The 23059-nt window shown below is 45.2% G+C and overlaps 1 protein-coding gene across 2 annotated transcripts in view; it reads left to right on the forward strand.

Annotated features, from left to right (window-relative positions):
* Positions 1-23059, forward strand: part of CAMK1D (calcium/calmodulin dependent protein kinase ID) — a 433382-nt gene that overhangs the window by 9825 nt on the left and 400498 nt on the right. The gene's annotated exons all lie outside the window — the stretch shown is intronic.

Consider the following 23059-nt stretch of genomic DNA (forward strand, 5'->3'; position numbering starts at 1 on the left):
GGATCGTATGGTAACTCTATGTTGAAGTTTTGGAAGTACCGCCATATTGTTTTTCACAGCTGTGTGGTGTTTTACAGTTGGCGAAATGTTTTTACCTGCGTGGTCCGTGGGCAGCAGTTACTGCCTTCATTTTACAGATAAGAAAATGGAGGTGCAGAGAGGTGTAATGACTCATGGGAAAAGGCTGCTGAATGGCAGGTGGTTATTTAAGTGTCTTCTGACTCCCAAGTTCAGTGCCCTTTCTTCCGTGTCACATGATTTATAAGTTGGTGGGGTTGATGGGAATAGAGAATATTAACAAACTAATAAGAAATACCTCCCTTTCTGTGGATGCATTATAGAATGGCAAGGAGATAGGCTCTGATTTGTGACAATTGCTGATTTCCATGGTGTAAATACTCCCACATGGAACAGTTTCAAGCTACCCATGGCTTAACAACCTACTGCAGAATTCTCCAATCAGGCTCTTACGAGTGGGTATGAGGTGACTCCAGCAAGCCACTGAAGGAACTAGGGGTCAGGAGATCGGAGTGAGTCCTAGCTCTGTCACTAGAGAACTGCGGAATCATGATATTATCCTCTCTACGTCTTGATTACCTTGTTTGTTAAATGGATAATTAAACCTGAATTACACCTGCTTACATTACAGATCTGTTGTTAAGTCCCAAATGAGATAAGGCATGTGTGGTAAGGCCTTATACAAATAGAATGTATTATTATGTTATGAGGATTATAGCTTTAAAAATAGTCCTTTCTCATAAATGTTAGTATCACATACACTCTTTGAAACCTAGGTATCATCTTTTGGGCAATGTTCCCGTAGAAGTTGGGCTGTATGTCAACCTTGACTCAGGAAATGTCAACAAAAACTGAAGTTTCATAGTATAGTTTAACTGGCTCTACTCAGGTGCATGTTGTTTTTATTCTTAGTGTTTGATTGGTACCTTAAAAACTTCAAAAAAAAGTGTAAAAACAACATGTCTTCCTAGTAGAGAATTTGAAGGGTCTGGAAGAGTGTTGTAAGGAAGGCCATAAGAATTGTCTGGATGGGTCTTGGGTAGTCGGTCTCTGGAGGGGGTGAGGAAATCTCAAGAGACGCCCCGGAGGACAGCTGCTGGGGCTAGGGTCAGGCTGTTGTTATTTACTGATTGGTTGAAGATATTTCATTATTTTACCAGCTGGGCTGGTGGAACCACTGTGCACAGGTTGGGTATCTGCTCTGGATATAGGGAGTGGTGGTCTTTGTTGAGTGCTGTGGGTGTCTGATTATTTGCATTAGGTTGTTGTTGGTGCGGGGCGGGGTGGGGCGGGTGAAGGGCGTTCTTGGGGTTATGGTCCCGATCTCATCTCTGCCCTCATCCGCACCTCTGAACGTGTACGCTGGCTGCAGGGGGTCAGGTGCTGGTGCTCACAGAAGACCCTGTTCAACAGACATCTGGTGGGCTGCTTATACACGTGGGAAGAAAGAGCTAAAACTATATCCAAGTGTGACTGACGCTCCCTGGCTGGGGTAGGACACAAGAACCTTGGCTTTTCAGGTACTTCACGATATAAAATAAAAACTGTTTGCTATAGACTGGATGTTTTTGTCTCCTCCCCACCCAGTTTTATGTTGAAACCTAACCTTCCATGTGGTGGTACTAGGAGGTGGGGCCTTTGGGAAGGGATTAGGTCATGGGAGGAAGGCCCTCATAGGGGATTAGGTCTCTTGTAAAAGAGACCTACCCTGGGGGGCTCTGTGGCCCTTCCAGCTCTTGAGGGCACAGCAGGAAGGCGGCCATCTATGAAGCAGGAAGTGGGCTCTCACCAGACCCCGAGAGTCTGCCCACGACCTTGTCATGGACTTCCAGTCTCCAGGACTGTGAGAAGTAAGTTTCTATTGTTTATAAGCCACCCAGCCTATGGCATTCTGTTACGATAGCTGAAAGGGACTAAGACCTTACACACACAGTCCTGCCTTCTGCCAAATGGCTCACACCAAAACCAAGCCAAGCCTCTCTTTAGAACATGTTCACAGTGTGTTCACAATGAACTCATTTTTTTTTTTAATAGAGAACAGGGGAGGGACAGGCAGAGGGCAGGAGGGAGGGAGAGAGAGAGAGAGAGAGAATGAGAGAATGAGAATCTTAAGCAGGCTCCATGCTCAGTGCAGAGCCTGACGCTGGGCTTGATTCCATGACCCTGGGATCATGACATGAACCGAAATCAAGAATCAGCCAACTGAGCCACCCAGGCACCCCCATAGTCCACTCATTCTTGCAGTCAGAAGGTGAGGTCTTTCTAACTTGAAGGGATACCGGCCAGGCGGCTCTCATTGGTGGGCTGCCTGAGGTCCCACAGTTGGTCTGGACCACATCTAGAGTGTGGATGTCATGTTATCCCTGCTGATGGTGACAGTGAACATGAGAGGCACCATACCATCCCCATAAACGTGATGAAAGTAACCAGAGAAGAAACCGTCCGCGTTAGAGGTTTCTCACTTGAGCCGTTGTTTATGTTCCTGGAGCCTCAGTGATGCACTTTGTAGGTGTGCAAGGTGAGCTCCGGAGAGAATTCAGAGCTGGGAACACCGCTGCTGCCTCTGCGGGTTTTCCTCTGGCCATGCTGTGGCTCCCTGGCCGTGGGGGTCCCCAGGTGGGGGAGAGGGAGCCGCATTCAGAGACCTGAGAGCAGAGTGGGGGCTCCTGTGTCCCTACAGGGGCTCGCTGGCAAAGCCCCACATCAGGAGCCTGTGTGGAGGCCACTGGCTCAGATGAGATGCCCCACATTTCATCAGTGTTTGTTGAGTAAATGAATGGATACGTGGAGTAAATGGAGCCCTGGCTTTGATTAGATTAAGGAAGTGCAAATCCTAACTGCCATTTAGGAGTTATGAGACTTCAGCAAATTGTATAATCTTTCTGAGCTTCTGTTTTCTGCTATTTAAGTGGAGATAACAGTACCTACCTTTCCAGCTTGCTGTGGGGTCGTGTTGTAAAAAAACAGGAGATACAAGGCATGTTGCATATTACAGGTGATAAGAAAAGGGGCACTGACTTGGTTTTTAAGTAAATACATGCTAAATTCCATCATGTGATTTTTTTCTTTTTTTTTAAATTTAAATTAAATTTAAATTTATTTTAATGTTTATTTTTGAGACCGAGCACGCATGGGGGAGGGGCAGAGAGAGAGGGAGACACAGAATCTGAAGCAGGCTCCAGGCTCTGAGCTGTCAGCATGGAGCCCGACGTGGGGCTCAAACTAACGGACTGTGAGATCATGACCTGAGCCAAAGTTGGAGGCTTAACCAACTGAGCCACCCAGGCACCGTCACGTACTGATTTAATAGACGGCTGTTAAGCTCTTACATGTGGCTGCTGCTGTACCAGCTGGGGCTTCGGCGGCAGATGTGAGATGCTGTCCCCCGTGTCCTAAATGTATGCAGCCGTATTCTAGTCTCTGTGCCCTGCTCCTGTGGTGTCTCCTGCTTCCATCACCTTCCCGTTGGTTCCACAGGGTTCTGCTTCAGTCCAATCTCTTCCGTCGAGAGGCCCTGGACATAAGCAGCCCGCTGGGGGCTTCTCTGTCCCTGTTCTTCAGTCTTGGGCTTAGACTGCGAAGGGTCCGTTGTTCCAAGGTTTTTCTTTGGCGAGAGTTTTCTCTGCTGGAACTGCCAGCTCTTTGAGAGCAGGGGACATCTCCCACATGTGACGTCCCTGAATCGCCCACAGTAACCTTGCACACTGAGCAACAGATGGAGGGTGTGTTTGGTTCAGTTTTAAAAATCCCGAGTCGTGAAGTTGTCTCAGTACTTGCTCAGGAAGCTGGCTTTCCTAAATGTTTTCATTACTGATAAGCTCTTCGGGATGTTCTGTCCCAATTTTGTCCCCCCTCTGGATTTCATCTCTCTAGATGGTCACCACTTTTCTGCATGTGGATTACTCACTGGTGGATTAGCTGGGGTGAACTTTTAATCTGTGGGGCTTTTCCTGGCTTCCTCCCTTAGCCTGTTGGCAGGTTCTTTCTGTTGGCCGCCATCGGGACTGTGCTCCAGGAAAGGAAACGAGTTGTCAGGCTCCGAAACCAGAGTCTTCCTCAGTAGGATGGCCCCACGCTACATATCAGTGATGTTTGCATCATTATCCGCTCTGTTGGTTGGGCACCACAATTAGCTGTGTCCTGTGCTGTCCTTTTAAATACTATTTTCTGTTCCTTCTTGAGATATCTCACCTCAGACATGGCTTGTTGGTAGTCTTGAGATCACTCATGGAAGCAAGGCGTAGTTGGCTTTTTTCATCTTTCCCTTGCAAATAGGGCCTTTAAGGGCTTTATGACTTTTTTCCTGCAGGCCAGTGTGTCTAAAATCCAAAGACGAACCTGTGGCTGTAGTAATCAACTGCATCATTTTTCTTCAGAAGCTGTGGTGTCTGCAGAACTGAGGATAGGATGAGAACTTTCTGGGCATGCACAGTAGTATTCCCCTGACGTTTCCCCCCTCAGAATCTATCAAACCCTTTGTCTCAATGTCCCAGATTTATTGACTCTTGAGGTAAAAGTTTTCTTTGTTCTCGGTACCTGGGCCAGACCTCCTGAGTGAAAAAAATGTGCGTTTTTTTTCTTTTGCCAACACCTACTTTCTGAAAGTACTAGATTTTCTGAGGAGGTTGCCAAGGCTGGCATTCGTGCGAAGGTGTGGAGGTGGTTTGAAAAAGAATAATAATGGCTACTGTATTTAAGTATCTGCTAGGCAAGGGATACTTGGCTGGACACTTGACCATTTAATTTGTTACTAACCCTGTGTGTTACGTACTGTTTGACAGTTGAGGAGAGCTGACTGGCCCCAGGTCACGTGATTCATACGTCACAGGACAGAGATTGAACTTCTTCTGGATGAAGAAGCTTCTGGAAGCTTCACAAGTGCTCAGACTGAGGTGGAGCAGGTTTCTCCGGGGTGTGTTCTAGGAATCTGCACCACTTGGCATGGTCCCGGGCACGCTGGCAGGGAGACTTGTGTGCCCTGTGTATCATGACCATTGTCGTTGAGTCTCCAGAACTTCACCTCATTTCAGGGATATGTTGGAGGCCGTGCCTTCGTGCTGGAGCTGGGAAGTCGTATTGTGTTCAGTGTGTGGGTGAGGAGCCGGGGACTTGGGGATCTGTGACCTGGCTCGTGCTCCTCAGGAACCTCTGTACCGAGATGATGGGGCCTAACAACTGATTTACAGGTTAAGGATCCGTTTTGTCATTGGGCTGCTATTTCTGTACTGGTTAAATGAAGAAAATAATTTTTTAAATGTTTTATTTATTTTTAATAATTACTTAAAAAATTTTTTTTAATGTTTATTCATTTTTGAGACAGAGAGAGACAGAGCATGAATAGGGGAAGGTCAGAGAGAGAGGGAGACAGAATCTGAAACAGGCTCCAGGCTCTGAGCTGTCAGCACAGAGCCCAATGTGGGGCTCGAACTCATGGACTGTGAGATCATGACCTGAGCCAAAGTCGGGCGCTTAACCGACTGAGCCACCCAGGCGCCCCAATGTTTTATTTATTTTTGAGAGAGAGAGAGAGAGGGAGGGGCAGAGAGAAAAGGGGACAGAGGATCTGAAGCGGGCCCCACGCTGACAGCAGTAGGCCCAGGTGGGGCTCAAACTCACAAACTGCAAAGTTATGACCCGAGCCAAAGTCAGAAGCTCAACTGACTGAGCCACCCAGGCACCCCGAAAATAACTTTTAACACACCCAGAAAACCCTGAGATTTCAAATTAGACTGCAAAAGAAAAAAAATAGAGTGCTCACCCCAGGGCTCTGGCAAACAAAATGTATTGTTCTCTGGAACTTACAAAATACACATCATGTATAGCTTAGGTATCCATTAGCAAAAGGTCATGCAAAATTCAGGCAGATATCCCAAAATTCAGATCAAATCTGGTTTATTAATTGAAATGGCTAAGATGCGCACAGTATGATTTCTTTCCTTGTCCCTCCTCCATGAGCTGGTGTTGAGCTGGTTACCTAGTGGCTGTCCAGCTATTAGGGGACAGATATTGTTACACTGTTTACTCCCAACTCAGTGTCCTTTCCTCACTGAAATTTTTTAAAAATTGTTTTTGCTCTGATCCCACTAATGTTAACTATTTCCCCTTTCTTGTTACAAAGTATTCTAAGTGCTTTTCAAAAGTTTATTAGATGAGACTTAACTTTTTCTCAGGGCTTGGTAATTTTAAAGTCATTTCTCACTGTGCACTCAAGGCCTCATCATATATGACGTAACTCAGATGGTTTCTTTATATTTTCACTAGTTGGAAAATATCAGGAGGGAGCCAATATTTAATGGAAATATTAAAAGTTTTGAACACCTGCTGTATTAAGGAAGACGTGCCAGTGTGCTATGCGATGTTACTCATTGTTTCTCTTCAGGATATGTTTTGAAATCTGTTTCTCTAATGATTTATATGCAGGATGACCTTTTCCCGCTGTTACAGGCAACATCTCAGCCTAAAGAAGCAGCGAGGCTTTATCTTGTATTGAGTTCACATCCAGAGATAGCAGGAGCCAAGCTGTTTAACATTCCAGTCTGAGGTTCTGAGTTTGCATGCGTTTCCTTCTGGAGAAGGCATCTGACACACGCAGCTGAGCTCACAGGCCATTTCGCAGCTGAAGAGGCCTCATTCCTTTGGACTCCAGAGTGACCTCTGTGGTCCTGCACATCGATGCCTTCTGGGGCCAGCTTCCGGGTGTGCGAGCTTCACAGTCACACAGTTACGTGGGCTTCTCCCTCTCTCTTGGAATTCTCAATATTCTTTGAATAAGGACTCCCCTCCCCCTTCCTCCTCATTTTCATTTTGCACTGGGTTCTGCGAGTTACATAGCTAGTCTGACCCCTTTTAATTATAAAATTTTCCCCTCCACGCTTTCAGCCTGATGTCCAAGGGGTTTTACTGATTGATTCAACTTTTCTTAGGGTTACTGGTTAAAAAAATTTACTGAATACTAAAGGTATCGGATACTTGGGGAAATGCTGTATTGTGATATCCTGAGTGGTAAACACTACTCAGGTACGGGCGTATATTTTTGGGTATATAAACAAATCTCAGGGCGCCTGGGTGGCTCAGTCAGGTTAAGCATTTGGCTCTTGATTTTGACTCAGGTCATGGTCTCACAGTTCGAAGGATCGAACTCTGTGCAGACAGTGTGAAATCTGCTTGGGGTTCCCTCGCTCCCTCTTCTTTGCCCCTCCCCTGCTCATGTTCTTTCTCTCTCTCTCTCTCCTCTCTCTCTCTCTCTCTCTCTCTCAAAATAAATGAATAAACTTAAAAATCTCTGAGGCACTACTTTGCAAAAATTTGAGGTGTTCCTAAAATGCTGTGGCCTGCAGGCTTTCTCAGCATTATAATGGATTTTTTTTTTTTAACAGCTTTATTTACAGTTGAAAACTTAAACAGAAAATCTTGGGTTCTGAATCTGTGGCACTTCCAAGGTCTCTTGCTCAAATGGGGCGGCAGCAGACAGGGAAGCAAACGGGGGCCAGTGCAGATTATTTTACTTAGGAGCGTCACCGAGAGCAAGGGAAGGCCTGAGCAGTTTCGCTCTGCACCTCATTTCCCTGCACTGTGAGGTCACCACGGGCAGCTTGGGCTTACTGTTAGGGCCTGTGGGAACATTCTCAATCTTTCGCACCACTAGCCTGCCAATGATGTTTCCAAACACCACCTGCTTCCCATCCAGCCAATCACAATTAGAGCAGGTGTTGAAGACCTGGCAGCCATTTGTACTGGGACCGCTGTCTGCCGTGAAGGCAGGCCTGGAGCTGTGTCTAAGTTGAAAATTTCACCTGCAAATGGCCCCCGGTGAATACTGGCCACTCCAGGGTGCTCCGTCGGTTAAACATTGGACCCTTGATTGTGGCTCAGGTCATGATCTCACGGTCGTGAGCCTCTGCACTGGGTGTGGAGCCTGCTTAAGATCCTCTCCTTACCTCTCCCTCTGCCCCGCCCTCACTTGTGTGTGCGCGTGCACACACGTGTGCTGTCTCCAAACAAACAACTGGTGACTCCAGTACCATCTCCATTAGCAAAATCCCCACCCTGAATCATGAAATCCTTTATGATCCTGGGGAAGGTGCTCCCCTTGGTATCCCATCAGAACCCCATCTTTTCTATAACCCAAAAGAAAGAGATTTGGAATGAGGATAGGTAATCATAGGCCTCTCCAATTTACTGCATACTTGAGCCAAGGGACTCTCCCGAAGTTTCCAGTGCAGAGCTGCCTAAAATTCTTGGCCGTCTTAGGCACAACGTCTGCAAAGCGCTCAATCTTCATGTGGCCAGCTTCCTGGCCGCCAGTGCTGACATCACAACATAATGGATCTTATAAGTAGGTCATGGTCTGTGGATGGGGATCAGCCCTCCCTTGGCCTGATTCCTGGCTCTCCTACCCACCAGCCTTATGTGTGTGGAATGTGGAGTCTCTGTAATTCAGAGAATGGAGATAACAATGGCACACATTGTCTGAGATTGCTAAGAGGTTTTGGTGAGCTGAGGTATATAAGTTGTTTTTGTTTTGTTTTTGTTTTTTTGCATAATTCCTAGGGTATAGTAAGTGCTCAATAAATGTTAGCTGAAATCACTTCATTTTGGGCCCATTTTTGCCACTCAGATTCATGGCCAAGTATGACACCTTTCACTCCCAGTTTGATAGCTTTCAAAAATGTGTCCTAAAGTGAATGGGTCAGCATAAATCCTTTAGGAGAACTTTGAAAAAAGGCAAAAAGAAAAAAAAAGGGGTGTTTTGAGATGTTGTCCTTGCCTATGAAGGGCAGGGATTGCTAGGTTTCCTGTTAATTGATGAATCAAAGTGTAGCCAGAAATAATATTTGGAGTGTCAAGCTGAAAAGAAGTAAGAATGTAGTTAAGTGTGCAACATGCACATGTACACACACACACATGTACACCCTAGGATATTATAGGCCATATGGATACAAAAATGAAAAGGTCACAACCGCTCCTTTCCTCAAGGAGGTCTTAGAAGGTACTCTTTCATGATATTTGCTACACGGCCCCGCAGAGCTAGAGAAAAACGGAGGCATGGGCTCATGTGGTTTCTTCTCTGATGTTACAGTTCACGGGCCATGCACCCGCAGTGTCTGTGGGCTGGCATTGCAAGGAATGCTGGGAGAGGGGTCCAAATGGGAACAAGTGAGTGTTTGGCCTGGGCAACTGTAAGTGGGGGTGGGTTGGGAGCAGGGTGGTGAGGAGGCAGGTCTCATTTCAGATCAGGTGAAACCCTTTTCTCCTCACCCCCGAAACCAGCAGAGCACGTATTGTTATGCTGTTCCAGCTGCCAATTAAGCCGATACCTGGTTTCAAGTGTGAGATCGGCGTTTGTAATGCTGCGAAGCTTCAGTCACACTTGTGGCCCATTTTATGTCATAATTATTCAGTTTGACAACAGAAAGCCTGAAGAATCCTTCCTTTTATGAAGCAGATAACATAATGGCACTTTGGCTTTTCATGCGATTATTGCTTTCATAAAATGGATTGATTTTTATCATGGTGCATCGAAATCAGCGCATTTTTAAAGAGCATTTCTTAGCTAAGGTAAGGCTCGTGTATTTGGTAATGATATAATCAACCAGCTGGTCATTTGCCCATTTCTTTTGGTTTACAATGAGCGGTTTGAGGTTCAGGTGAAAACAATTAAAGGTAAGGGCCTTGTGAAGTCACAGGTGCATTTTATGTATTTCTTCCATTTTGATTTAATTGAAGGCCTTCATCTTTTCTTTAGACTTCAGGGTAATAAAAAGGAGGGGGAAGTGAAAAGAGCTAGCTGTACCTTCAAAACAGTTGTGCAAAGGAGGTCACTTTTGTACGTACCAGGAACACCAACAATGGGCCCAGCACCTCATGAAGCCACAGAATTAATGCTGCCCTCTCCCTGGTGTGCTTGGAGCCAGACTTGGACAAATGTGAGAAAATCCTGCATCTCTCTTTCTTTAAATTTTTAATGTTTATTTATTTATTTTGAGAGAGAGACAGAGCACGTGAGCGGTGGAGGGACAGAGAGACACAGAATCCGAAGCAGGCTCCGGGCTCTGAGCTGCCAGCACAGAGCCTGATGCAGGGCTTGAACCCACGAACTGTGAGATCATGACCTGAGCCGCAGTTGGGTGCTAACTGACTGAGTCACCCAGGTGCCCCAGTCCTGCATCTTTCTAGAAGAAATCCTGGGTAGCATTTCTTTTTTTTTTTTTAAATTTTTTTTTCAACGTTTATTTATTTTTGGGACAGAGAGAGACAGAGCATGAACGGGGGAGGGGCAGAGAGAGAGGGAGACACAGAATCGGAAACAGGCTCCAGGCTCTGAGCCATGAGCCCAGAGCCCGACGCGGGGCTCGAACTCACGGACCGCGAGATCGTGACCTGGCTGAAGTCGGACGCTTAACCGACTGCGCCACCCAGGCGCCCCCTGGGTAGCATTTCTTAAATGGGTAGTAGGAAGAAGTGAAAAACATGCCGTGGTTGTGGTGTTTGTTTTTTTTTTTTGGGTTTTGTTTTTGATGAAACATGTCATTTGTCAGGTTCCTCTGGTAACCAGGCTCAGCCCGAGTCTGTATCACACAGTCTTCACGTGGCCTTTGAGCAGATGTAGGGACGTTTTGGATTTTCAAGGTTCAGAATGTTGACTCTGGAGAGGGCCTGGTGAAGTACATCATGTTCTTTGATCGGGTTGAGAAAACAGAGGCCCTGGATGGTTGGGGGCCTTCCCCAGGGCCACGCGGCAAAAGGTGGCCGGATTCAGTGTAAACAGAGCTTTTGTGTGCAGAGGCCTCTTTACATGATGGCTCTGGGATCACAGATGCTCAACCTTGGGGCACCTGGGTGGCTTAGTCGGTTAAGCGTCGGCTCAGGTCATGACGTCACAGCTCATGAGTTGGAGCCCCGTGTGGGGCTCTGTGCTGGCAGCTCAGAGCCTGGAGCCTATTTCGGATTCATGTCCTTCCCCCACCCCTCCCCTGCTCGTGCTCTGTCTCTCTGAAAGATAAACATTTAAAAAAATTTAAAAAACCCCACAAAGGCTCAACGTCTTCAGGGACAGAAATGCATGTAGGCGCTCTTTCCAAATGAATAAACATAACTGAGACCTTCCTTCTTCTTGTCCTACTTTTGATTGCTTATCAGGCTCTCAGGGAGGCCTAGGAGTGTGGTAGTCTGGAGACCCTGTCTCAGCTGTTGTGAGAACTGAGTGAACTGACAAGAGGTAAAGTTCTTAGCACAGCCCTCCCTCAGAGTAAGCGCTCAATCACCGTGAGCCATTACTGTCTAGAGCTACAGGACACAGGGGAGCGGGCCTTATAACCACGTGGCCTTTGTCCCTCGGTGCCAGCAGCCTGGCTCTCCTGCCTCAGAGGGCTGCTTTCGTTTCGGGAGGCCAAGTGTAGAAGCCCGTCTGCTAAATTTTTGTTGGATTGATTTCTGTCATCGCTCGATGAGCTTTCCAGACAGCCCTGTGAGCGTGTGCATGTTTTATGCATATAATAGATACTTGATGCTGCTTAATTAAGTTTTGTGTTGCCTTCTGGAAAGCCAGTGGCTCAGCCAAGCCCAGCACCTGGGCATGGGAGGCGTCCAGCCTCAGCTATGGGGGGAGCGCCTGCCGGTATCTGGGAGGAGCTCCCCTCCTCTGCTATGTAGCAGCTAGACCTCCGCTCCCTTGGGTTTCCCCTGCTTGCCAACGCGCTAACCTTTCCGAGACAGGAACTTGTGTCAGGTGGATCCAGTTTTCACAGTGAGGAAAATCTATTGTCTTGAGGCTCTTTGTCCAGCTTTCAAAGAGGATGGAGCCAACCTCTCAGGGTTGATTAGAATCACAGTCCGATCGGAAGGCTGTGGTGTGGCGCACACGCAGAACCGGCCCGAGTTCACCTTCACGGCGTTGGGCAGTTTTCATCATCATGTGAATCGGACGATTTCAGATGTGCCAAGTAGCCTGTGTCAGGAGCATGCTGAAATGGGAGGAGCGAGGAGTTTGGCCGTGCCATTGCTGACGAGTTTTTCAGAGCGCAGACGTGGCCTTTCCGGGGACTTGGGGATACGAGGTAAAGCTTGCCGTTCATTGGCTTTTTTTCTTCTGCTACCCTTTAAAGGAAAACAGGCAAACAGCAGTTGCCTTAGCTCTTACTTGGAATTTATTAGCGAAAAGCATGTGTTAGAACGTGTGCTGAGTCCCTCGTTGTGTGGTCAGCCCAAACTCCTGCACCGTCTGTCCCTACGATACTGTGTCATCGTAACGCACATGAATTCTTATGGTGCGTGGCACACTTACTTACTCCAGATTATAAACTACTTGTGAATGAGCCTGATGCGCCTTTCAGTACCTTACATGGGATCTCGCCTATGAAATACCCAGAAATGAAATGGAAGATGGAACTGTCTTATCATCATATAGATGCAAAAAATACGAATAGTGTTTCGAAGGCTTTTCAGCCACCAAAGTTTGAAAATCAGAAATTGTAATGGATCGGACATCTCCATTTCCTGAACGCTTGAGTTAAGAAATATTTCTGTTCTTAGTGGTAACAGCACCTACTGTGTTCTAGGCACTTTATGAATAGTGTGTCGTATAATGTTCACAACATCCTTGGAGCGTACAAGCTTTCATCCTCTAAAAATTTTTAGCAGTTGGGCACCTGGGTGGCTCAGTTGGTTTAGCATCCCATTTTGGCTCAGGTCATGATCTCATGGTTTGTGGGTTCAGGCCCCGCATCAGGCTCTGTGCTGACAGCTCAGAGCCTGGAGCCTGCTTCAAATTATGTGTCTCCTTCTCTCTCTGCCCCTCACCTGCTCGTGCTCTGTCTCTTTGTCTCTCTCTCTCTCAAAAATAAATACTAAAAAAACAATAAAAAAATAAAAATTTTTAGCAGTTGGCACAGAGAGGATAAGTAACTTGCCCAAAGATGCACAGCTAGGAATAGAAAGATCTGGAATTTGAAGCCATGTCTTTTCAAGTTCAGATTTCCCCCCCCATACTTCTGAATATGTATCCCAGCTATCCAAGATGTTGCTCTAATATAATTTGTTTAGGGGTCAAACCGGATAATCCATGTTTCAGGGTGTAGTTTTTGATCTGAAGTATGTGGTGTGACTAAATAATCAAATTAAGTAACTGTCAAATCCCCTTTGTTCTAGGATTTACAGATTTATTTATTTATTTATTTTTTTTTTTTATTGATTTTTATTTTTGGGACAGAGAGAGACAGAGCATGAACGGGGGAGGGGCAGAGAGAGAGGGAGACACAGAATCAGAAACAGGCTCCAGGCTCTGAGCCATCAGCCCAGAGCCCGACACGGGGCTCGAACTCACGGACCGCGAGATCGTGACCTGGCTGAAGTCGGACGCTTAACCGACTGCGCCACCCAGGCGCCCCTAGGATTTACAGATTTAAATACAATTAGAATAGATTTTCCCAAACGTGTTTTTTTTTTAGGTGCTGTGAAGAGTGTTTGTGGCAGAACTAATTTTGGTGGTAGGGCAATGAGAATTCAGGGAACATTCTAACAGGTAAACTGACACAGAATTTCAGGACGGTCTCAGAATGAAGTCTTCCTTTCTGCAGTGAATTGACTGACAACCCAGGGAAATGTCAAATTGCCTTTAATGTAACGTCCCCTGCTTGGGCTTTACATTAGCAGGTGTTTATTTCACCAGACACAGGCTTTGGATTTCATTAAACCTGTCCCTTTCAAGTCTTCTTGAACTGCGGTCACCTGAGGTGTTCTTTAACACATCCCTGTCCCTTTACGACTTATTATAAGTACAAAGAGTGTGGAAATTCTCTTAGGGAAGTAAATATTGAGGAAACCGTGCATTGGGAAACAGGTATACTTAGGACTTTTATGAATGGTCAGAATGCTAAAGTAACCTTTTTTACCTTCCCACAAAAATTACAGTTAGGAATTCTACTTCCAGAGCTAACATCCTACTGAATATTGAAAGAATGCATGCTTTCTCCTCAGATCAGGACCAGGGCAAGATGTCTGCTCTCACTACTTCTGTTGAACATTGTACTGGAGGTGCTGGCCTGGACAGTTGGGCACAAAAAAAAAAAAAAAAAAAAAGGCCCCCAGATTGTAAAGCAATAAGAAGTAATATGTCTCTATTTGCAGATGACCTGATCTTATAGAGAGAAAATCCTAAACTCCACTAAAATCTCCAGTAAAAATCTATTGGTCCTAATATGAGTTCGTCAAAGCTATAGGATACAGAATTAAATAAATGTTATGCAAAATCAATTGGATATGTATTCATATATTGTGGCAATGAACCATCCGATAACAAAATTAACAAAACAATTCTGCTTATAATAGCATCAAAAATAATAAAGGTGGAATAAATTTACCAGAGAAGTACGAGACTTCAGTGTAAATTACAAAATATCACTGGAAGAAATTAATGAAGTCCTAGATAGATGGAAAGACATCTTGGGGCGCCTGGCCTGGGTGGCTCAGGTGGGTTAAGCGTCTGATTCTTGGTTTTGGCTCAGGTCATGATCTCACGATTGGTGAGTTCAAGCCCCACATTGGGCTTGGAGCTGTTGGGATTCTTTCTTCCCCCTCTCTGCCCTTCCCTCCCCATCCCTCTCTCTCAAAATAAATAAACCTGAAAAAAAAGTGTTAAAAAAAAAAAGGCATCCTGTATTAATGGATTGGGAGACTTAATTGGGTCAAGATAGCAAAGTCCCTAAGTATATCTACAGAGTCAACATAGTAGCTGTCAAAATCCCAGCTGCCCTTTTTGCAAACATTGACAAGCTGGTCTTAAAGTTCATATGGAAATGCAGAGGACCCCAAAACAGTCCTAAAAAAAAGAAGAGAGATGGAGAAATCACACTTCTTTTTATTTTTATTTTTTATATATTTTTTAATGTTTATTCATTCTTTGGGGAGAGAGAGACAGAGCATGAGTGGGGGAGGGGCAGAGAGAGAGGGAGACACAGAACCCAAAGCAGGCTCCAGGCTCCGGGCTCTGAGCTATCAGCACAGAGCCCGATGCGGGGCTCGAACCCCCGAATTGTGAGATCATGACCTGAGCCAAAGACAGACACTCACCTGAGTCACCCAGGTGCCCCAGAGAAATCACACTTCTTGACTTCAAAACTTATTACAAGTCTACAGTAATCCAGACAGTGTGGTGCTGGCATAAAAGCAGACATATATAGATCAGTGGACTAGAATTGAGAGTCTAGAAAGAAACCCTTACATTTATGGTCTACTGACTTTTGACACGGATACTAAGACAGTGTAATGGGGGAAAGAATCGTCTTTTTAATAAATGATGCTGGGACAACTGGATATCCAACATAATGAATTTGGGCTGTTAGCTCATATATGTCACGTACAAAAATTAACTGAAGGTGGATCCATGACCTCTATACCACAACTAAAACTATAAAACACTCATTATTTGGAGTAAGAAGTGTTTCCTAGATAGGACACCAAAAGCAGAAGCAACAACAACAAAAATAGGTAAATTAATACTTCATCAAAACCAAAAAGTTTCGTGCTTCAAAGGATATCATCAAGACAATGAAAAGACCATCCATAGAAGAGGAAAATTTTTTTTTTTTTTTTTTTTTTTGTAGAGCTGATCAGGAACTAATCTCAAATATGTTTTAAAACACCACTCAGCAATTAAAATATCATCCAACTGAACATAGACAAGGACTCCGAATACACATTTCTCCAAAGAAGATAAACACGTGCCAGATAAGCACTCGAAAAGATGCTCATTTGTTGGCCAACGTGGAAATGCGTATCAGAGCCACAGTGAGCTGTCACTTCGTGCCTGCTGGGACGGCTGTAATGCAAAGATGGGTAATCAGTGCTGGTGAAAGTGTGGAGAATTGGAGCCCTCACACACTACTGGTGGCAATGTAAAATGGTGCAGCTGCTTTGGGAAGTAGGCTGGCAGTTCCTTAAAAGGTTAAAATGCAGTTACCATATGAGCGGGCAATTCTCCTCCTAGGTGTATACCCAGGAGAACTGCCAGTGTGTGTCCACACCTTGTACGTGGCTATTCAGGGCAGCCTTAGTCATGTTAGCCAAAAAGAGGAAAAGACCTAAACGTTCATCAACTGATGAGTGTATAAACAGAACGTAGGCTATCCAAACAGTGGTGTAATATGTAGCCATAAGAAGAAATGGAGTACTGATACGTGCTACAGTATGGTTGAACCTTGAAAACATTAGGATAAATTACCAAAAGCTAGGTAGTGTGTTATTGCCTTCCTGTCAAATTTCCACAACAGACACATCTGTGGAGACGGAAAGCAGATTAGTGGTTGCCTCGGGCAAGGGGGGAAGGGCTTGAGGGGAAGTGGAAAGTGGCTGCTAAAAGGGTACTGGGTTGTTTTGGGGGGTGGGGATGATGAAAATGTCCTAAAATTGATTATGGCGATTGTTGCACAGTTCTCTGAATATACTAAAACCACCAAATGTACTTTATTATTTTTTATAGTTTATTTGGGGGGAGGGAGGGAGAGAGAGAGAGAGAGAGAGAGAAAGAGAAAGAAAAAAAGAAAGAGAAAATTCTAAGCAGGCTCCACGCAGGGCTCGATCTCATGAACTGTGAGATCATGACCTGAGCCAAAATCAAGAGTTAGATGCTTAACCGACTGAGCCATCCAAGCACCCCGAGTTGTACACTTTAAACCAGTGAATTGTGAATTATATCTCCATGAAGCTTTTATGAAGAAAATGAAATCTGTTTATCTCTCTATCCATCTACTAGTATTTACTATAGTAATTGACAGTTGGAAACAACTCAGTTAATAATATTTATAAAATATAGCACATCAGTAGAATGTGACACTCCGTAGTCTTTGACTCATGATGCAGGATATTATCTTAGGGCGTGGATAAATGATAAACCATTTATTGTGAAAAATAAGTTATCAAATGACATGATCCCAATTTGGTGGAGGAACATTTGTAATTATATGCATAGGCAGAGGGCTGGAAGTATGTACATCAATTATAGTGAGAGTCGTCACCTCTTGGGCGTTGAAATGACAGATAACTTTAATTTTCTCCTTTTTGCCTTCCTGTATTTCCTAGACTTTTGTAATGCTGGTCATTTCTGATTAGTGATCAGAAAAAGAAGTTTTATGTACAGTTTACAATGGACTGGTTTAATACTTTAATAAAATAATAAGGAACTAAGAAGATAACATGACCTTCACCTACTTTATTTCACAATTGTGACTATTCTCAGAATGATGACATTCTTCTTTGCTTTGACACACACACGTATACGTAATATAAAATAGCGAACTTTCACTGAGAGCTTAAAAATATGTATGTTAAGACATTGTAAGCTGTTACTAAAAGTTATATGTATGTATCTTACCATGTCATAGTAATTGCTCAATTAATAGTAGCTGCATGCTTTAGAATGTTCTGAAAGATTTTATTCATTTCTAAAAATTGGGCCATAATACTTCTGTTTCCCTTGCCTCGCCCTCCCCCCACCCCTGCCTCCTGTAGCAAGTTGCTCTCATGAGTAAACAGCAAGGAAATGGAGCCTCTTGGGGCAGGGAAGAAACCTCAGATGTTTCTCTCCTGATACAGGCACCTGCCACTTAGCATCTCTTGTGCAGCTAGTGTTCTGTGTGTGGCTTCAGGCGATACCTAGAGCGGTGATTCTCAGGAGATGTCCACTCTCCGGTGATGTCTGTATTCAGTGACTCCTTAAGGGATATTTTGGGAGACTGTTTTGGGGCACTGGGTGGTTTTTCCCTCTGCTTTGGGAGGAAGAGACTTCTAAGCCTTTGTATCTGTAGAATTTTACCTGAGTTTAGCCTCGAACTCACGGTTTTCTTGCCTTCAGCTTTTCCCCTCAGACTCCAGCTTCTAAATCCTATGTGTGCAAGTAAATGGCGTCAAGTAAAACTGGTTAAAAGCAGGGAAGAAGCAAGCCCTGGAATGTGCTGGTGTGCCTGCTGTCCCCAGGACATGCTTTGGCGCTCTCATTATTGGTGTCTCTGTTGTGTGCTGTTAAGAGACAGGTACAAGGAGAGCTTCCGATTGGCTAGGAGCACCTCTCCTCTAATGTGCCTCTTAAATTAACAAATTGTGAAAAATGCACAGTTGTGAACCCCCCGAGGTATTCGTAAACAGCTCTGTGATCGCCTGGGGCTAGAGGCTCCAACAGTTTTTCAGATAAACTGTGCCAACGTGGAGGTTTGTCTGCTCTGAAAAGAAAAGCATCACCGCCCGAGGAAGTCTCGAGATATGGCATGAGTGTGAGTGTGATACTAAGCTCCCCGAATCACATCACGTTGTTCTACAAGCTCTGTGTTTGGAGGAAAATGCTTTCTGAGCCTTGGAGAAAGGTAAGGCTTGCGATTCCAGATGTGAAGGATATTTTCCTTAAAGCTACATGATTTACATCCCAGGGAGCTGCCGGAGATGCACCTGTACCGCCCTGGAGAGGGTTTCACTCCACAGGACCTGGAAGACGCAGGCACGTCGGGTTAGACGAGGGGCTTGTTGTCCAGGTTCTGGGTGACTCCCTGCACCAGCTCCTGAGATAAGGACTGTGTGTGGTCTCGAGTGAGTTGAAGGGTTTGGGTGGACGGGAGGCTGTTGCAGTGCGTTGTGGGTGTGTATTTCATGCCGTTGCAAGCCCAGGATGTGTGCTAGACCACTGCTCTTGGGACAGGCTCCTTCGGATGTCACGCGCCACGGAGACATCCCGGCCCTGCTCCCCGTGGGGGGTGTGGCCAGAGGTGCCTCCCTCAGGCCTCTTGAGAGATGCTGGGCATGGGAGGGGGTGTGGGACCAGCCACCACCGAGATGCTCGCCTGCAGCAGGCAGGCCCGAGTGGGAACGTGACCTAGTTATGTGCCTCCCGGCACGTTGGCACAATATAACCAGCCCTTCCTTCCTCCTCTCCTCACAGCAAGAATAATTCTGCTGAGCCTCTTGGAGGCCGGAGGGCCAGTTTTAGTAACGTGCCCTTTCCTGGCTGGCTCTTGTCCAGTTATTTCGGGTGAGTGTTAATGTCCGTGAGTTTGAAAATTTTATTTATAAAGAAACGGTCTCTCTTGACCCTGGTGTCCTTGTCGACTGTTATCGGTCTGAAGCCCCTTCCTTCGTGGGGAAGAGGCTGAGAACAAAGTGGTCACAAAATCTGTGGCTTTGGACTGTCACCTATGGTCTTTTGATTTGTTTTTTGGGTTTTTTTTGGTGACTTCCATATGGATTTCAACCAAGGGAGTAGGGGTGAATTCAGTGTAAGTACCTTTAGTAGATCTCCCAGAGCCCCAGTGAAAAGGTCACTTTCCCTAGAGGTCATTTTTGTGCTGGCCATGGGATGCCCTCCCCCCACCCCCCTTCCTGGCCCCCGCTGTGCAGGGTGACTAACTTTGGGAGGTGGCTGGTGGTCCTGGATGGAATTTCCTTTTGAGTCATGAGTGTGACCAATCCACTGCTCTGGCTGCTCTGAAGGAATGAATTTGTAATGTTTATCCTATACTTGACCTTTTGTAAAGCACTTGTTCTGTGTGGTCTGTTCATTTTCAAAGCTGATGCAGAGTTTTTGTCGTCCTTTTGCTGGCGATTTGCACCAAGGGGCTGACACACTATAAAGTGGTTCAGTCTCTGATTTATTTACTCCCTAGTGGAAGAAATTCCTCTGATAGGTGGAATGCTAGAACTAGAAGGACTTGGATATATACAGATTATCCTCATGTTTTACAGAGACAAAAAAAACCAACCAACCAAACAAAAAAACCTAGCAGAGAAGGGTTAAGCATGTTGCTCAGCCCCGTATAACTAGTTAGGGACACATTGGGACCCAAGAGGCAAGAGCAAAATCCATATAAGAGAGCAAAGCCAGGTCACAGAATGGCCTCTGGGGGCGTTTCTGAAACTGTTTTCCTTCTCTCAGTTCTTTTATGCCGAGAGCTGGAGCATCGAGTCTGATGTGAAAGTGACACATTAGGACCCAGAAGCCCAGAGGGTTGGAGGGACTTGCCCAAGGCCACACACTTAATGAGTTGCTGATCTTGGTCTAAGATACAGGTCCCTTTATCCCCACAAGGGTATCCTTCTGGCCCACCACATTCCGATCCTTCTCCATTCTGATCCTTCTGGCCCACTATGTCAGGTCCATTGTGCATGAAATACGGAATGCTGTCTGTACTTTATCTTGACTTTGTGAGTCACATTGATGGCATTCAGTTTGGGGTCACTAATGTACTCAAAGTGTGCCACTGAATGGGGGTGTGTGGGGTTCAAGTTCAGTTTTGGCCAGCTCTAGAGCTGATGTGTCGAGCTCCCACTCTCTTCTGCTAAGAGAGAGGAGACCCTTTTCTCTGGTCGTGGTATATGTAGGAATATAAGGGGGAATATTTACCTTCCGTTTTAAGTCAGATTTCTACCTGGATTCATGTTGTTCTCCATACGAAGTTGAATACTTTAAATCCTGTTGGGGTGCCGGGGACAAGTTGCAGTGTGCTTTCTTTGGATTAAGTGGGAATCACTGTGTAAAGGAGCTTTCCAGAGTACTGTCTTTGGAAATTCCCAAAGCTGTCTTATGGTTGGTATTCCATATAATATGAAGGCAACTTCACCCCAGCTGGGATCGCCGGTTGCTTTTTACATTCTTAAATCTTTTGCCAATTTTCCAGATGCTTTTGGAAATTCATGCTGACCGTTTTTTTTTTTTTCTTTTCATTCCATTTTGAGTACTGAATATTTTCCTGTCACTACTTAAACTGGCATGAATAAAATATTCCTTTTCAGGATGTTGATTTTCAAATTTTTTTTTTTGAAGAAAAACAAAACAACCCAGTTGGTTAAATTTATAAGGCCTGTTAAAATGTCCTTACAATGCCAGTGGGGAAACTTGGGAAGCGGACTTGTCTTTCTATAGGTCACATAGTGTTGAGTACAGTGTTTCCTGGTAGTAAGGTACATGAAGGGACCAGTAGAAAATAGATAAACTTGAGTGAGTGGAATTGAATCATTGAGGACTCAGAATACAGTTTTCCCCTCAGAACCATCAGGATACCTGTATGAAATTTATGGGATAGTTACTGTCATTAACAATATAAGTGAAAATGAGGAATGATTAAAAATAATATAAACAGTAAGTATAAAATATCCTGTCCTTCTCTTTCTTCATTTGATAAATTGTCAATTTAGCTCTTACTAAGTGTAAGGCCTTGTGCTAGGTTCTTTGAGAAACACAAAAATATGCACTTAAGGAATTTACAGTGTTATGAAGAAGAAAACTTACCAGCCTAATAACTCTAATAAAATTTAGAGAAGTAATAAATTCCATGAGAGAGGGCAGATAAAGAGAACTTGATCCAAGCCTTTTGCATATATTATCCCCATTTATCTGTATAACCACAGTGAGATAGGTTCAGAGATCTTAATTTTCTGACCCAGAGACATTCAGCCAGTGCATGGCAGAGCTGAGACTCCCTTTCCTGACCAGACAGTCCTCTGCCTTCCCTGGGCAGAGATGAATGTTGAGTTCAGAAGTAGAGATAGTAATTCTGCCTGGTTGGGGAGACATGGTGGAAATGTTAGAACATGAGCTCAACCTTGAAGCATGGGGGGATGTCCAACTTGGGAAGTGGTAACCACAGGCCAGATGAACACGCCAGGCCGAAGGCATCGCGGAGGGAGATGGCAGGGTGGATGTCAAGGGTGGGGTTCAGTTTGCTGGTCATGAAGGATACAAGAAGGAGCCAATAGGAAATAAGGTTACAGAGGTGGGTAAAGGAGGGGTGCCTGGGTGGCTCAGTTGGTTGGGCATCCGACTTTACCTCAGGTCATGACCTCACTGTGGGTTCGAGCCCTGCATGGGGCTCTCTGCTGTCAGCACAGAGCCCACTTTGGATCCTCTGTCTTTCTCTCTTTCTGCCCCTTCCCTGCTCACTCGCTCTCCCTCTCTCAAGAATAAATAAACATTAAAAAATTAAAAAAAAAACAAACCCTTAAAGGTAGGTAGGGGGTCAGATCATGATTAGTTTTTTTTTTTTTTTAAAGGTTTATTTATTTTATTTTGAGAGAGAGAACAAGCACATGTAGGGGAGGAGCAGAGAGAGAGAGAATCCCAAGCAGGCTCTGCACTGTCAGTATGGAGCTGATGAGGGGCTCATTCCTATTAACTGTGAGATCATGACCTGAGCCGAAATCAAGAGTCAGTGGCTTAACCAACTGAACCACCCAGGTGCCCCAGATCATGATGAGTTTTGAAGGCCAGGAAAAATTGTTTTTAATTTTAGCTGATGATATAAGCTACTGGAGTGTAATCTAAAGTTAGAATATTAGAAGCCAACCTCAGTGTCTTGGGTGGGGGGATTGGGGAGAAGAGCTCTTGGGATGAGAGCTGGGAGGTTGGTGTGGTGGTCCCCATGGGAGGGCTGAGCTAGTGTGGTGGTGGGAGCAGAGCAGGGGGTGGGGTGGGGGAGACTCGATGGCGCCTAGTGGCGGTCTCACCTGGGAGGTGGGAGAAGCGAGGCTCGTGTTGGCATTGCCTCGGGCAAGCTTCCCATTGGCTATAGCACAGTGCCCCTCCAGTCTGACTTGGGTGTAACTGGAGGTTACTTGTTGATGGTACATACAATGGTTATAGAGTTTTATTTAAACACAATGCTTTGTGTCACATTTGTGTTCTAACTGCTTTATAGCTCACATGTTTACTCTTCATGACTACCCCATGAGGCAGGCTATGATGATTATTCCCATTTTACACATGAGACCATCAAGGCTGGCTCTAGGATCTGTTCTCTTAATCACTACTTTGGTGTTACTGGTACATTTGACAATTCAGATTTTAGTGTCTCGCCCTGAATCCTGACTCTCTTCCCTTCCTAAAATGGTTACGTTTCCATTGGATACGTAATCCACACATTAGAAGCATCTAGAATGAGATTTGTCATGAGGGCTTTTACACAAAATTGGATGGGAATTGCTGACCCAGGAGAAGGAGAACTTGTTCGAGAGAGGATGACGGTAGAGACTACCTGCTCATGAAATTCTGGCCCCGCCTCCTCAGCGCACA

The sequence above is a fragment of the Lynx rufus genome, unplaced genomic scaffold (assembly GCF_022079265.1).
Source record: "Lynx rufus isolate CCGP_SWC_20201006 ecotype Redwood Valley unplaced genomic scaffold, mLynRuf1.p SCAF_7, whole genome shotgun sequence".
NCBI classification, from domain to species: Eukaryota; Metazoa; Chordata; class Mammalia; order Carnivora; family Felidae; genus Lynx; species Lynx rufus.